Source organism: Panulirus ornatus, chromosome 4 (genome assembly GCF_036320965.1).
Source record: "Panulirus ornatus isolate Po-2019 chromosome 4, ASM3632096v1, whole genome shotgun sequence".
NCBI classification, from domain to species: Eukaryota; Metazoa; Arthropoda; class Malacostraca; order Decapoda; family Palinuridae; genus Panulirus; species Panulirus ornatus.
The window spans coordinates 32,744,452-32,762,260 of record NC_092227.1 but is presented as its reverse complement, the minus strand read 5'-3'; positions in this window follow the sequence as shown (position 1 = coordinate 32,762,260).

The following is a 17,809-nucleotide window of genomic DNA, read 5'->3' as shown; positions in this document are numbered from 1 at the left end:
AGAAGCTGGTGACTGAGTTTGTTAAAGTGTGTGAAAGAAGAAAGTTAAGAGTAAATGTGAATAAGAGCAAGGTAATTAGGTACAGTAGGGTTGAGGGTCAAGTCAATTGGGAGGTAAGTCTTAATGGAGAAAAACTGGGGGAAGTAAAGTGTTTTATATATATGGGAGTGGATCTGGCAGCGGATGGAACAATGGAAGCGGAAGTGGATCATAGGGTGGGGAAGGGGGCGAAAATCCTGGGGGCCTTGAAGAATGTGTGGAAGTCGAGAACATTATCTCGGTAAGCAAAAATGGGTATGTTTGAAGGAATAGTGGTTCCAACAATGTTGTATGGTTGCGAGGCGTGGGCTATGGATAGAGTTGTGCGCAGGAGGATGGTTGTGCTGGAAATGATATGTTTGAGGACAATGAGTGGTGTGAGTTGGTTTGATCGAGTAAGTAACGTAAGGGTAAGAGAGTTGTGTGGAAATAAAAAGAGCGTGGTTGAGAGAGCAGAAGAGAGTGTTTTGAAATGGTTTGGGCACATGGAGAGAATGAGTGAGGAAAGATTGACCAAGAGGATATATGTGCCGGAGGTGGAGGGAACGAGGAGAAGTGGGAGACCAAATTGGAGGTGGAAAGATGGAATGAAAAAGATTTTGTGTGATTGGGGCCTGAACGTGCAGGAGGGTGAAAGGAGGGCAAGGAATAGAGTGAATTGGATCGATGTGGTATACCAGGGTTGACGTGCTGTCAGTGGATTGAATTAGGGCATGTGAAGCATCTGGGGTGAATCATGGAAAGCTGTGTAGGTATGTATATTTGCGTGTGTGGACGTGTGTGTGTATACATTGTGTATGTGGGTGGGTTGGGCCATTTCTTTTGTCTGTTTCCTTGCGCTACCTCGCAAACGCGGGAAACAGCGGCAAAAAAAAGAAATATATTTATATATATATATATATATATATATATATATATATATATATATATATATATATATATATATATATATGTGTGTATATATTTTTTTCTTTTTTTACTTTGTCGCTGTCTCCCGCGTTTGCGAGGTAGCGCAAGGAAACAGACGAAAGAAATGGCCCAACCCCCCCCCCCATACACATGTATATACATACGTCCACACACGCAAATATACATACCTACACAGCTTTCCATGGTTTACCCCAGACGCTTCACATTCCTTGATTCAATCCACTGACAGCACATCAACCCCAGTATACCACATCGCTCCAATTCACTGTATTCCTTGCCCTCCTTTCACCCTCCTGCATGTTCACACCCCGATCACACAAAATCTTTTTCACTTCATCTTTCCACCTCCAATTTGGTCTCCCTCTTCTCCTTGCTCCCTCCACCTCCGACACAAATATCCTCTTGGTCAATCTTTCCTCACTCATCATCTCCATGTGCCCAAACCACTTCAAAACAACCTCTTCTGCTCTCTCAACCACGCTCTTTTTATTTCCACACATCTCTCTTACCCTTACGTTACTCACTCGATCAAACCACCTCACACCACACGTTGTCCTCAAACATCTCATTTCCAGCACATCCATCCTCCTGCGCACAACTCTATCCATAACCCACGCCTCGCAACCATAAAACATTGTTGGAACCACTATTCCTTCAAACATACCCATTTTTACTTTCCGAGATAATGTTCTCGACTTCCACACATTCTTCAAGGCCCCCAGAATTTTCGCCCCCCCCCCCACCCTATGATCCACTTCCGCTTCCATGGTTCCATCCGCTGCCAGATCCACTCCCAGATATCTAAAACACTTCACTTCCTCCAGTTTTTTTCCATTTAAACTAACCTCCCAATTGACTTGACCCTCAACCCTACTGTACCTAATAACCTTGCTCTTATTCACATTTACTCTTAACTTTCTTCTTCCATACACTTTACCAAACTCAGTCACCAGCTTCTGCAGTTTCTCACATGAATCAGCCACCAGCGCTGTATCATCAGCGAACAACAACTGACTCACTTCCCAAGCTCTCTCATCCCCAACAGACTTCATACTTGCCCCTCTTTCCAAAACTCTTGCATTTACCTCCCTAACAACCCATCCATAAACAAATTAAACAACCATTGAGACATCACACACCCCTGCCGCAAACCTACATTCACTGAGAACCAATCAATTTCCTCTCTTCCTACACGTACACATGCCTTCATCCTCGATAAAAGTTTTTCACTGCTTCTAACAACTTTCCTCCCACACCATATATTCTTAATACCTTCCAAAGAGTATCTCTATCAACTCTATAATATGCCTTCTCCAGATCCATAAATGCTACATACAAATCCATTTGCTTTCTAAGTATTTCTCACATACATTCTTCAAAGCAAACACCTGATCCACACATCCTCTACCACTTCTGAAACCACACTACTCTTCCCCAATCTGATGCTCTGTACATGCCTTCACCCTCTCAATCAATACCCTCCCATATAATTTACCAGGAATACTCAACAAACTTATACCTCTGTAATTTGAGCACTCACTCTTATCCCCTTTGCCTTTGTACAATTGCACTATGCACGCATTCCGCCAATCCTCAGGCACCTCACCATGAGTCATACATACATTAAATAACCTTACCAACCAGTCAACAATACAGTCACCCCCTTTTTTAATAAATTCCACTGCAATACCATCCAAACCTGCTGCCTTGCCGGCTTTCATCTTCCGCAAATCTTTCACTACCTCTTCTCTGTTTACCAAATCATTTTCCCTTACCCTCTCACTTTGCACACCACCTCGACCAAAACACCCTATATCTGCCACTCTATCATCAAACACATTCAACAAACACTCAAAATACTCACTCCATCTCCTTCTCACATCACCACTACTTATTATCACCTCCCCATTTGGGCCCTTTACTGAAGTTCCCATTTGCTCCCTTGTCTTACGCACCCTATTTACCTCCTTCCAGAACATCTTTTTATTCTCCCTAAAATTTAATGATACTCTCTCACCCCAACTCTCATTTGCCCTTTTTTTCACCTCTTGCACCTTTCTCTTGACCTCCTGTCTCTTTCTTTTATACATCTCCCACTCAATTGCATTTTTTCCCTGCAAAAACGTCCAAATGCCTCTCTCTTCTCTTTCACTAATACTCTTACTTCTTCATCCCACCACTCACTACCCTTTCTAATCAACCCACCTCCCACTCTTCTCATGCCACAAGCATATATATATATGTATATATATATATATATATATATATATATATATATATATATATATATATATATATATATATATATATATATATATATATATATATATATATATATATATATATATGCATAGTGCTATTGTACAAAGGCAAAGGGGATGAGAATGAGTGCTCAAATTACAAAGGTATAAGTTTGTTGAGTATTCCTGGTAAATTATGTCGGATGGTATTGATTGGGAGGGTGAAGGGATGTAGAGAGCATCAGATTGGGGAGGAGCAGTGTGGTTTCAGAAATGGTAGAGGATGTGTGGATCATGTTTTTGCTTTGAAGAATGTATGTAAGAATTACTTAGAAAAGCAAATTGATTTGTATGTAGCATTTATGGATCTGGAGAAGGCACATGATGGAGTTGATAGAGATGCTCTGTTTAGGGTTCTAAGAATATATGGTTTGGGAGGCAAGTTGTTAGAAGCAGTGAAAAGTTTTTATCGAGGATGTAAGGCATGTGTACGTGTAGGAAGAGAGGAAAGTGATTGGTTCTCATTGAATGTAGCTTTGCGGCAGGGGTTTGTGATATCTCCATGGTTGTTTAATTTGTTTATGGATGGGGTTGTTAGGTAGGTGAATGCTAGAGTTTTGGAAAAAGGGGCAATTATGCAGTCTGTTGGGGATAAGAGTGCTTGGGAAGTGAGTCGGTTGTTGTTCACCGATGATACAGCGCTGGTGGATGATTCATGTGAGAAACTGCAGAGGCTGGTGACTGAGTATGGTAAAGTGTGCGGAAAAAGAATGTTAAGAGTAAATGTAAATAAGAGCAATGTTTTTAGGTACAGTAGTGTTGAGGGTCAAGTCAATTGGGAGGTAAGTTTGAATGGAGAAAAACTGGAGAAAGTAAAGTGTTTTAGATATCTGGGAGTTGATCTGGCATTTGATGGAACCATTGAAGAGGAAGTAAATCATAGGGTGGGGGAGGTTCGAAAATCCTAGGAGCCTTGAAGAATGTGTGGAAGTCGAGAACATTATCTCGGAAAGCAAAAATGGGAATGTTTGAAGGAACAGGGCTTCCAACAATGTTGTATGGTTGCGAGGCGTGTGCTATGGATAGAGTTGTGCGCAGGAGGATGGATGTGCTGGACATGAGATGTTTGAGGACAATATGTGGTGTGAGGTTGTTTGATCGAATAAGTAATCTAAGGGTAAGAGAGATATGTGGAAATAGAAAGATCGTGTTTGAGAGAGCAGAAGAGGTTGTTTTGAAATGGTTTGGGCACATGGAGAGAATGAGTGAGGAAAAATTGACCAAGAGGATATATGTGTCGGAGGTGGAGGGAACGAGGAGAAGTGGGAGACCAAATTGGAGGTGGAAAGATGAAGTGAAAAAGATTTTGAGTGATCGGGGCCTGAATATGCAGGAAGGTGAAAGGCTGTCAAGGAATAGAGTGAATTGGATCGATGTGGTATACCAAGGTCGTCGTGTTGTCAATGGATTGAATCCGGGCATATGAAGTGTCTTGGGTAAACCATGGAAAGTTGTGTTGGGCCTGGATGTGGAAAGGGAGCTGTGGTTTCGAGGATTAATGCATGACAGTTGGAGACTGAATGTAAGCGAATGGGGCCTTTGTTGTCTTCTCATAGCGCTGCCTCGCGCACATGAAGGGGGAGGGGGATGTTATTACGTGTGTGGCGGGGTGGCGATGGGGGTGAGTAGTGGCAGTGTGAATTGTTTGCATATGTGCATATATGTGTGTGTTTGTGTGTGTATATATATGTGTATGTTGGGATGTGTGGGTGTGTATGTTTGCGTGTGTGGACGTGTGTGTGTGTGAATATGTGTGGGGTTGGGTTGGACCATTTCTTTCGTCTGTTTCCCTGCGCTACCTCGCAAGCGCGGGAGACAGCGATAAAGCAAAATAAATAAATAGATAAATAAATATATATATATATTTATATATATATATATATATATATATATATATATATATATATATATATATATATATATATATATATATTTTTTTTTTTTTTTTTTTTTTTTTTTTTTTTTTTTTTTATACTTTGTCGCTGTCTCCCGCGTCTGCGAGGTAGCGCAAGGAAACAGACGAAAGAAATGGCCCAACCCTCCCCATACACATGTACATACACACGTCCACACACGCAAATATACATACCTACACAGCTTTCCATGGTTTACCCCGGACGCTTCACATGCCTTGATTCAATCCACTGACAGCACGTCAACCCCTGTATACCACATCGCTCCAATTCACTCTATTCCTTGCCCTCCTTTCACCCTCCTGCATGTTCAGGCCCCGAACACACAAAATTCTTTTCACTCCATCTCTCCACCTCCAATTTGGTCTCCCTCTTCTCCTCGTTCCCTCCACCTCCGACACATATATCCTCTTGGTCAATCTTTCCTCACTCATTCTCTCCATGTGCCCAAACCATTTCAAAACACCCTCTTCTGCTCTCTCAACCACGCTCTTTTTATTTCCACACATCTCTCTTACCCTTACGTTACTTACTCGATCAAACCACCTCACACCACACATTGTCCTCAAACATCTCATTTCCAGCACATCCATCCTCCTGCGCACAACTCTATCCATAGCCCACGCCTCGCAACCATACAACATTGTTGGAACTACTATTCCTTCAAACATACCCATTTTTGCTTTCCGGGATAATGTTCTCGACTTCCACACATTCTTCAAGGCTCCCAAAATTTTCGCCCCCTCCCCCACCCTATGATCCACTTCCGCTCCCATGGTTCCATCCGCTGACAGATCCACTCCCAGATATCTAAAACACTTCCCTTCCTCCAGTTTTTCTCCATTCAAACTCATCTCTCAATTGACTTTACCCTCAACCCTACTGTACCTAATAACCTTGCTCTTATTCACATTTACTCTTAACTTTCTTCTTTCACACACTTTACCAAACTCAGTCACCAGCTTCTGCAGTTTCTCACATGAATCAGCCACCAGCGCTGTATCATCAGCGAACAACAACTGACTCACTTCCCAAGCTCTCTCATCCCCAACAGACTTCATACTTGCCCCTCTTTTCGGAGGTGGAGGGAACGAGAAGTGGGAGACCAAATTGGAGGTGGAAAGATGGAGTGAAAAAGATTTTGTGTGATCATGGCCTGAACGTGCAGGAGGGTGAAAGGAGGGCAAGGAATAGAGTAAATTGGATCGATGTGGTATACCGGGGTTGACGTGCTGTCAGTGGATTGAATCAGGGCATGTGAAGCGTCTGGCGTAAACCATGGAAAGCTGTGTAGGTATGTATATTTGCTTGTGTGGACGTATGTATATACATGTGTATGGGGGTGGGTTGGGCCATTTATTTCGTCTGTGGGAGACAGCGACAAAGCAAAAAAAAAAACAAAATATATATATATATATATATATATATATATATATATATATATATATATATATATATATATATATATATATATATATATATATATATATATATATATATATATATATATATATATGTATATATATATATATATATATATATATATATATATATATATATATATATATATATATATATATAAATATATATATATATATATATATATATATATATATATATATATATATATATATATGCTTGTGGCATGAGAAGAGTGGGAGATGGGTTGATTAGAAAGGGTAGTGAGTGGTGGGATGAAGAAGTAAGAGTATTAGTGAAAGAGAAGAGAGAGGCATTTGGACGATTTTTGCAGGGAAAAAATGCAATTGAGTGGGAGATGTATAAAAGAAAGAGACAGGAGGTCAAGAGAAAGTTGCAAGAGGTGAAAAAAAGGGCAAGTGAGAGTTGGGGTGAGAGAGTATCATTAAATTTTAGGGAGAATAAAAAGATGTTCTGGAAGGAGGTAAATAAAGTGCGTAAGACAAGGGAGCAAATGGGAACTTCAGTGAAGGGCGCAAATGGGGAGGTGATAACAAGTAGTGGTGATGTGAGAAGGAGATGGAGTGAGTATTTTGAAGGTTTGTTGAATGTGTTTGATGATAGAGTGGCAGATATAGGGTGTTTTGGTCGAGGTGGTGTGCAAAGTGAGAGGGTTAGGAAAAATGATTTGGTAAACAAATAAGAGGTAGTAAAAGCTTTGCGGAAGATGAAAGCCGGCAAGGCAGCAGGTTTGGATGGTATTGCAGTGGAATTTATTAAAAAAGGGGGTGACTGTATTGTTGACTGTATGGTTAGGTTATTTAATGTATGTATGACTCATTGGGAGGTGCCTGAGGATTGGCGGAATGCGTGCATAGTGCCTTTGTACAAAGGCAAAGGGGATAAGAGTGAGTGCTCAAATTACAGAGGTATAAGTTTGTTGAGTATTCCTGATAAATTATATGGGAGGGTATTGATTGAGAGGGTGAAGGCATGTACAGAGCATCAGATTGGGGAATAGCAGTGTGGTTTCAGAAGTGGTAGAGGATGTGTGGATCAGGTGTTTGCTTTGAAGAATGTATGTGAGAAATACTTAGAAAAGCAAATGGATTTGTATGTAGCATTTATGGATCTGGAGAAGGCATACGATAGAGTTGATACAGATGCTCTGTGGAAGGTATTAAGAATATATGGTGTGGGAGGCAAGTTGTTAGAAGCAGTGAAAAGTTTTTATCGAGGATGTAAGGCATGTGTACGTGTAGGAAGAGAGGAAAGTGATTGGTTCTCAGTGAATGTAGGTTTGCGGCAGGGGTGTGTGATGTCTCCATGGTTGTTTAATTTGTTTATGAATGGGGTTGTTAGGTAGGTGAATGCAAGAGTTTTGGAAAGAGGGGCAAGTATGAAGTCTGTTGGGGATGAGAGAGCTTGGGAAGTGAGTCAGTTGTTGTTCGCTGATGATACAGCGCTGGTGGCTGATTCATGTGAGAAACTGCAGAAGGTGGTGACTGAGTTTGGTAAAGTGTGTGAAAGAAGAAAGTTAAGAGTAAATGTGAATAAGAGCAAGGTTATTAGGTACAGTAGGGTTGAGGGTCAATTCAATTGGGAGGTAAGTTTGAATGGAGAAAAACTGGAGGAAGTAAAGTGTTTTAGATATCTGGGAGTGGATCTGGCAGCGGATGGAACCATGGAAGCGGAAGTGGATCATAGGATGGGGGAGGGGGCGAAAATTCTGGGAGCCTTGAAGAATGTGTGGAAGTCGAGAACATTATCTTGGAAAGCAAAAATGGGTATGTTTGAAGGAATAGTGGTTCCAACAATTTTGTATGGTTGCGAGGCGTGGGCTATGGATAGAGTGGTGTGCAAGAGGATGGATGTGCTGGAAATGAGATGTTTGAGGAGAATGTGTGGTGTGAGGTGGTTTGATCGAGTAAGTAACGTTAGGGTAAGAGAGATGTGTGGAAATAAAAAGAGTGTGGTTGAGAGAGCAGAAGAGGGTGTTTTGAAATGGTTTGGGCACATGGAGAGAATGAGTGAGGAAAGATTGACCAAGAGGATATATGTGTCGGAGGTGGAGGGAACGAGGAGAAGAGGGAGACCAAATTGGAGGTGGAAAGATGGAGTGAAAAAGATTTTGTGTGATCGGTGCCTGAACATGCAGGAGGGTGAAAGGAGGGCAAGGAACAGAGTGAATTGGAGCGATGTTGTATACCGGGGTTGACGTGCTGTCAGTGGATTGAATCAGGGCATGTGAAGCGTCTGGTGTAAACCATGGAAAGCTTTGTAGGTATGTATATTTGCGTGTGTGGACGTATGTATATACATGTGTATGGGGGTGGGTTCGGCCATTTCTTTCGTCTGTTTCCTTGCGCTACCTCGCAAACGCGGGAGACAGCGACAAAGCAAAAAAAAAAAAAAAATAAAATATATATATGTATATATATATATATATATATATATATATATATGTATATATATATATATATATATATATATATATATATATATATATATATATATATATATATATATATATATATATATATATATATATATATATATATATATATATATATATATATATATATATATATATATATATATATGAATACGGACAAAATACATATGAACGTGCACCTTCAGGGAATATGCAAACCTCCAACAGCTAGGATCGAACCCAAGACCCCTGTGCAACAGGCGGGAGCTCTACCGGGAGGTTATAATTCCCCCTATAGGGCGAGGATCGAACCCGGGACCCCTGTGTATGTTTTATAAAGGTGTGCGTTGATATGCATTTTGTTTGCATTCATATGCCTCCGCGCTGTACAGTTAGGTTCGAAAAAATTCAATACTCTGGCTGTGTGAGTCTGATAGGAAGTGACCATTGTAGACCCCGTTGCTCACCAACGTAAGACGAAGGGAATTAGAATACATAGTATTCGAGTTGTCATTTCCTGACGGGTGCGGTCATAGCCTAGCGGTCGCGCTCCCTCCTGTTGCACAAGGGTCCCGGGTCCGATCGTGGCTGTTGGAAGTTTGTATCTTCTATGAAGGTACGCTTTCATATGTATTTTGTTCGTATTCATATACCTCCGCGTTGTACGGTTAGGTTGGTAAAATGCTACCTGCTGGCTATGTGAGACTTGATGGGAAATGACCGGTGTAGACCCCGTTGCTCACCAATGTGAGAGGAAGGGTATTCGAGTGCATAGTATTTGAATAGTCATTTCCCTATAGGGGCGATCATAGCCTAGTGGTAGCGCTCCCTCAAGTTGTACAGGGGTCCCGGGTTCGATCCTGGCTGTTGAAGGTTTGTTTGTTCTATGAAGGTCGGCGTTCATATGCACTTTGTTCGTATATACATATATATGTATATATATATATATATATATATATATATATATATATATATTTTTTTTTTTTTCTTTTTTTTTTCCATACGATTCGCCATTTCCCGCATTTGCGAGGTAGCGTTAAGAACAGAGGACTGGGCCTTAGAGGGAAAATCCTCACCTGGCCCCCTTCTCTGTTCCTTCTTTTGGAAAATTAAAAAAAAACGAGAGGGGAGGATTTCCAGCCACCCGCTCCCTCCCCTTTTAGTCGCCTTCTACGACACGCAGGGAATACGTGGGAAGTATTCTTTCTCCCCTATCCCCAGGGATAATATATATATATATATATATATATATATATATATATATATATATATATATATATATATATATATATATATATATATATATATATACATATATTTCTCTCTCTCCCTCTTTCATATTTTAGTATATTTGATAGCCGTCTCCCGCGTTAGGGAGCTAGCGCAAGAAAACAGAGGAAGGAATGGCCTACCCACCCACATACATCTGTATATACATACACGCCCACACACGCATATATACATACCTATACACTTCAACATATACATAAATAGACATATACATATATACAGATGTATGTATTCATACTTGTTGCCTTAATCCTTTTGTGTCGCCACCCCACCGCACATGAAATAGCTCCCCCACCCCTACTCCATTAACCGCGCGAGGTAGCGCTAAGAAAAGACAACAAAAGCAACATTCGTTCACACTCAGTCTCTAGCTGTCATGTGTAATGCACCGAAATTACAGCTCCTTTTACACATCCAGGCCCTACAAAACTTTCCATAGTTTACCCCAAACGCTTCACATGCCCTGGTTCAATCCATTGACGGCACGTCGACACCGGTATACCACATTGTTCCAATTCACTCTATTATTTGCACACCTTTTATCCTCGTGTATGTTCAGGCCCCGATCGCTCAAAATCTTTTTCATTCCATCCTTCTACCTCCAATTTGGTCTCCCACTTCTCCTCGTTCCCTCCACCTCTGACATATATATCCTCTTTATCAATATTTCCTTACTCATTCTCTCAATGTGACCAAACTATTTCAATACACTCTCTTCTGCTCTCTCAACCACAATCTTTCTATTACCACATATGTTTGTTACCATTTTATTACTTACTCGATTAAACCACCTCACACCACATATTGTTCAAAAACATCTCATTTCCAGCATATTAACACTCCTCCGCGCAATTCTATCTACAGCACACACCTCTCAAACATATAACATTGTTGGAACCACTATTTCTTCAAACGTACCTATTTTCGCTTTCCAAGATAACGTTCTCGCCTTCCAAACATTCTGCAACGCTTCCAGAACCTTCACCCTCTCCCCACCATTTGACTCACATCCGCTTCCATGGTTCCATCCGCTGCCAAATCCACTCCCAGATATCTAAAACATTTCACCTCCTCCAGTATTTCTCCATTCAAACTTACCTTCCAGTTGACTTGTCCCTCCACCCTTCTGAACCTATTAACCTTACTCTTATTCACATTTACTCTCAGCTTCTTCTTTTATTCACTTTACCAGACTCAGTCACCAGCTTCTGCAGTTTCTCACCCGAATCAGCCACCAGTGCTCTATCATCAGCGAACAACAACTGACTCACTTCCCAAGCTCTCTCATCCATAACAGACTGCATACTTGCCCCTCTCTCCAAGACTCTTGTAGTAACCTTCACAACCACCCCATCCATAAACAAATTAATAAAACCATGGAGACATCACACACCCCTGCCGCAAACCTACATTCACTGAGAACCAATCACTTTCCTCTCTTCCTACACGTACACATGCCATACATCCTCGATAAAAACTTTTCACTGCTTCTAACAACTTGCTTCCCACACTATATATTCTTAGTACCTTCCACAGAGCATCCCTATCAACTCTATCATATGCCCTCTCCAGATCCATAAATGCTACATACAAATCCATTTGTTTTTCTAAGTATTTCTCACATACATTCTTCAAAGCAAACACCTGATCCACACATCCTCTACCACTTCTGACACCACACCGCTCTTCCCCAATCTGATGCTCTGTACATGCCTTCACCCTCTCAATCAATACCCTCCCATATAATTTACCAGGAATATTCAACAAACAAATTAATAAAACCATGGAGACATCACGCACCCCTGCCGGAAACCGACATTCACTGGGAAACAATCACTTTCCTTTCTTTTTATTCGTACACATGCCATACATCCTCAATAAAAACTTTTCACTGCTTCTAGCAACTTACCTCCCACACCATATACTCTCAATACCCTCCACTGATCATCTCTATCAGCTCTATCATATGCCCTCTCCAGATCCATAAATGCTACATACAAATCCATTTATGTTTCTAAGTATTTCTCACATACATTCTTGAAAGCAAACACCTTATCCACACATACTCTACCACTTCTAAAACCACACCGATGTTCCCCAATCTGACGCTATATATATGCCTTGACCCTCTTTATCAATACCCTCCCATATAATTTCCCAGGAGTTCTAAACAAATTATACCGCTGTAAGTTGAACACTCACGTTATCCCGTTTGCGTTTGTACAGTGGCATAATGCATGCATTCCGCCAATCCTCAGGCATTTCATTATGAACTATACATACATTGAATATCCTCACCAACCAATCAACAACACAGTCACCCCTTTTTTTAATAAATTTCAATGCAAAATCATCCAAACCCTCTGCCGTGCGAGCTTTCATCATCCACAAAGGTTTCACTACCTCTTCTCTGTTTACGAAACCATTCACCCTGACCCTCTCACTTCGTACGCCCCCTCTATCACAAACATGAACACTTCATCATCCTTTCATATCCTCTTGCCGTAGACACTCCTCACATGTACAATCACTCTCACCGTCTTTTCACATCCTCTTACCATAAAAATCGATCACATATTCAGAAACACTATTACTCTCTTTTCACATCCTCTTACCACAAACATCTATCAGAAAACAAACAAGCACTCTTGTCAACATATCTTGCCGTCTCACGATAGTCTTTCACTCATACACGAACACCATCATCATTGTTTCGTGCTTCTCACCAACCATACATATTCACCCTCACCGTCCTTATGTATATTCTTATCGCAAAAATTGCATTTCTCACTACAGACAACCTCCATATATACACACAAACACCAGCAACATCCTTTTGAATTTACTGACCAAAATTACTCTCACTATCCTTTCCTATCCAATCTCCACAAAAATATACCCTTCATTCCAGAGACTGTCAGTCTGGTAACCAACCAAAGAACTTTCCCATTCGTCCTCCCCATCTGGTTCTATAGGAAAGGAAGCCAAGACGGAAGAGGGACACTTCCGGCCCGGGAGAACCTGTCGAAAGCGTAGACCCTTTGGACGTCTTCACATCTTTTGGGGATTAAAACTAGACCTTTGAATTTCATATAAAGTCATGGCTTTTCATGACAACCATTATTTGACTCGATACTCACTTCACTAAGGTTTAAATTCATGATAATTTCTCAACAGACAGTAAGATAACAAAGGTAATGCTACGCAATGATACGTACATTGTTCTCAAGACAATGACCATTCAGAGAGAGAGAGAGAGAGAGAGAGAGAGAGAGAGAGAGAGAGAGAGAGAGAGAGAGAGAGAGAGAGAGAGAGAGAGAGAGAGAGAGAGACAACACACACATACACACGCATATATATATATATATATATATATATATATATATATATATATATATATATATATATATATATATATATATATATATATATATATACATATATATATATATATATATATGTTCGGGTGAACATACTTGGACGTGGAGGTACAAGTAGTTGCACGGACTGTGATCCTTGCTGTGGTTACAAGAATGTTCTTCCGCCCACCAGTGATGCTACTGCTTTTGTGAATTAAGAACCATTGCAACACAAACCTCGCCAGGTGGTAGAGTGACCCGCAGTGTATCGAGACAGACTTCCCCAGAACTTTTTTAAAGGGGAAGTAAATGTTTATAGTTGTGTTACTGGAATGATAGTTTTCATACATGGTGCTCTGACAAGAAAAAAGTGAAATTGGAAAAGAATGTAGCTTAGACATTGAAGCTTATTCTTTCATTGAAATGTGAACAAAGGGAGCATTTTTTTCAAAGTGATAGAGATGGAAAGCAAAAAGGTGTTTTTCATGAATGCACTGGAAAAGTTGAGGTCCAGATAAACTTTTTGGTCTGTCAAGGGTTTATTTTGGCGGATGATCAACTACCTACCCTCATGTATCCAAGATATGGTTGTACTTTGTGTAATGAAGAAAACTGAGAAACATCATAAGCCAATATTCCAGTTTCATGATAAGAGAAGTGGACCAGGCTGTATGATACAGTGGTTAGATTCATGAAAACTAATATTGACGTTGTGTAAATAAATTATACATTTCCCTTTACATAGCCAGAGGTTGAACCATTATGTCACATTCATTTTTTCAATTCATTTCAAGCTAGAAGTATCAGTTTTCTAAATTATTTCCTACATTTTTCATATGTATATATATATATATATATATATATATATATATATATGTGTATGTATGTGTGTGTATGTGTGTATATGTATGTATGTGTGTGTATGTGTGTATATGTATGTATATATGTGTATATATATATATATATATATATATATATATATATATATATATATATATATATATATATATATATATATATATATATATATATATATATATATATATATATATATATATATATATATATATATATATATATATATATATATATATATATATATATATATATATATATATTATCCCTGGGGATAGGGGTGAAAGAACACTTCCCACGCATTCCTCACGTGTCGTAGAAGGCGACTAGAGGGGACGGAAGCGGGGGGGCCAGAAATCCTCCCCTCCTTGTATTTTAACTTTCTAAAAATGGGAAACAGAAGGAGTCACGCGGGGAGTGCTCATCCTCCTCGTAGACTCAGATTGGGGTGTCTAAATGTGTGTGGATGTAACCAAGATGTGAAGAAAGGAGGGATAGGTAGTACGTTTGAGGAAAGGAACCTGGATGTTTTGGCTCTGAGTGAAACAAAGGTCAAGGGTAAAGGGTAAGAGTGGTTTGGAAATGTCTTGGGAGTAAAGTTAGGGGTTAGTGAGAGGACAAGAGCAATGGAAGGAGTAGCAGTACTCCTGAAACAGGAGTTGTGGGAGTATGTGATAGAATGTAAGAAAGTAAATTCTCGATTGATATGGGTAAAACTGAAAGTTGATGTAGAGAGATGGGTGATTATTGATGCATATGCACCTGGGCATGAGAAGAAAGATCATGAGAGGCAAGTGTTTTGGGAGCAGCTGAATGAGTGTGTTAGTGGTTTTAATGCACAAGACCGGGTTATAGTGATGGGTGATTTGAATGCAAAAGTGAGTAATATTGGTATACATAGGGTGTTCAGTGTTGTAAATGGAAATGTTGAAGAGCTTGTAGATTTATGTGCTGAAAAAGGACTGGTGATTGGGAATACCTGGTTTAAAAAGCGAGATATACATAAGTATACGTATGTAAGTAGGAAAAACGGCCAGAGAGTGTTATTGAATCACGTGTTAATTGACAGGCGCGCAAAAGAGAGACTTTTGGATGTTAATGTGCTGAGAGGTGCAACTGGAGGGATGTCTGATCATTATCTTGTGGAGGCTAAGGTGAAGATTTGTATAGGTTTTCAGAAAAGAAGAGTGAATGTTGGGGTGAAGAGGGTGGTGAGAGTAAGTGAGCTTGGGAAGGAGACTTGTGTGAGGAAGTACCAGGAGAGACTGAGTACAGAATGGAAAAAGGTGAGAACAATGGAAGTAAGGGGAGTGGGGGAGGAATGGGATGTATTTAGGGAATCAGTATTGGAGTGCGCAAAAGATGCTTGTGGCATGAGAAGCGTGGGAGATGGGTTGATTAGAAAGGGTAGTGAGTGGTGGGATGAAGAAGTAAGATTATTAGTGAAAGAGAAGAGAGAGGCATTTGGACGATTTTTGCAGGGAAAAAATGCAATTGAGTGGGAGATGTATAAAAGAAACAGACAGGAGGTCAAGAGAAAGGTGCAAGAGGTGAAAAAGAGGGCAAATGAGAGTTGGGGTGAGAGAGTATCATTACATTTTAGGAAGAATAAAAAGATGTTTATAAATAAATTGCGTAAGACAAGGGACAAATGGGAACTTCAGTGAAGGGCGCAAATGGGGAGGTGATAAAGAGTAGTGGTGATGTGAGAAGGAGATAGAGTGAGTATTTTAATGGTTTGTTGAATGTGTTTGATGATAGAGTGGCAATAGAGTGGCAGATATAGGGTGTTTTGGTCGAGGTGGTGTACAAAGTGAGAGGGTTAGGGAAAATGATTTGGTAAACAGAGAAGAGGTAGTAAAAGCTTTGCGGAAGATGAAAGCCGGCAAGGCGGCAGGTTTGGATGGTATTGCAGTGGAATCAGTTAAAAAAGGGGGTGACTGTACTGTTGACTGGTTGGTAAGGATTTTGAATATATGTATGATTCATGGTGAGGTGCCTCAGGATTGGCGGAATGCGTGCATAGTGCCATTGTACAAAGGCAAAGGGGATAAGAGTGAGTGCTCAAATTACAGAGGTATAAGTTTGTTGAGTATTCCTGGTAAATTATATGGGAGGGTATTAATTGAGAGGGTGAAGGCATGTACAGAGCATCAGATTGGGGAAGAGCAGTGTGCTTTCAGAAGTGGTAGAGGATGTGTGGATCAAGTGTTTGCTTTGAAGAATGTATGTGAGAAATACTTAGAAAAGCAAATGGATTTGTATGTAGCATTTATGGATCTGAAGAAGGCATATGATAGAGTTGATAGAGATGCTTGTGGAAGTTATTAAGAATATATTGTGTGGGAGGCAAGTTGTTAGAAGCAGTGAAAAGTTTAATCGAGTATGTAAGGTATGTGTACGTGTAGGAAGAGAGGAAAGTGATATGTTCTCAGTGAATGTAGGTTTGCGGCAGGTGCGTGTGATGTCTCCATGGTTGTTTAATTTGTTTATGGATGGGGTTGTTAGGGAGGTGAATGCAATAGTTTTGGAAAGAGGGGCAAGTATGAAGTCTGTTGTGGATGAGAGAGCTTGGGAAGTGAATCAGTTGTTCGCTGATGGTACAGCGCTGGTGGCTGATTCATGTGAGAAACTGCAGAAGCTGGTGACTGAGTTTGGTAAAGTGTGTGAAAGAAGAAAGTTAAGAGTAAATGTGAATAAGAGCAAGGTTATTAGGTACAGTAGGGTTGAGGGTCAAGTCAACTGGGAGGTAAGTTTGAATGGAGAAAAACTGGAGGAAGTAAAGTGTTTTAGATATCTGGGAGTGGATCTGGCAGCGGGTGGCACCATGGAAGCGGTATAGAATCATAGGGTCGGGGAGGGGGTGAAAATCCCGGGAGCCTTCAAGAATATGTGGAAGTCGAGAACATTATCTCGGAAAGCAAAAATGGGTATGTTTGAAGGAATAGTGTTTCCAACAATGTTGTATGGTTGCGAAGCGTGGGTTATAGATAGAGTTGTGCGCAGGAGGGTGGATGTGCTGGAAATGAGATGTTTGAGGACAATGTGTGGTGTGAGGTGGTTTGATCGAGTAAGTAATGTAAGGGTAAGAGATATGTGTGGAAATAAAAAGATCGTGGTTGAGAGAGCAGAAGAGGGTGTTTTGAAATGGTCGGGGCACATGGAGAGAATGAGTGAGGAAAGATTGACCAAGAGGATATATGTGTCGGAGGTGGTGTGAACGAGAAGTGGGAGACCAAATTGGAGGGGGGAAGATGAAGTGAAAAAGAT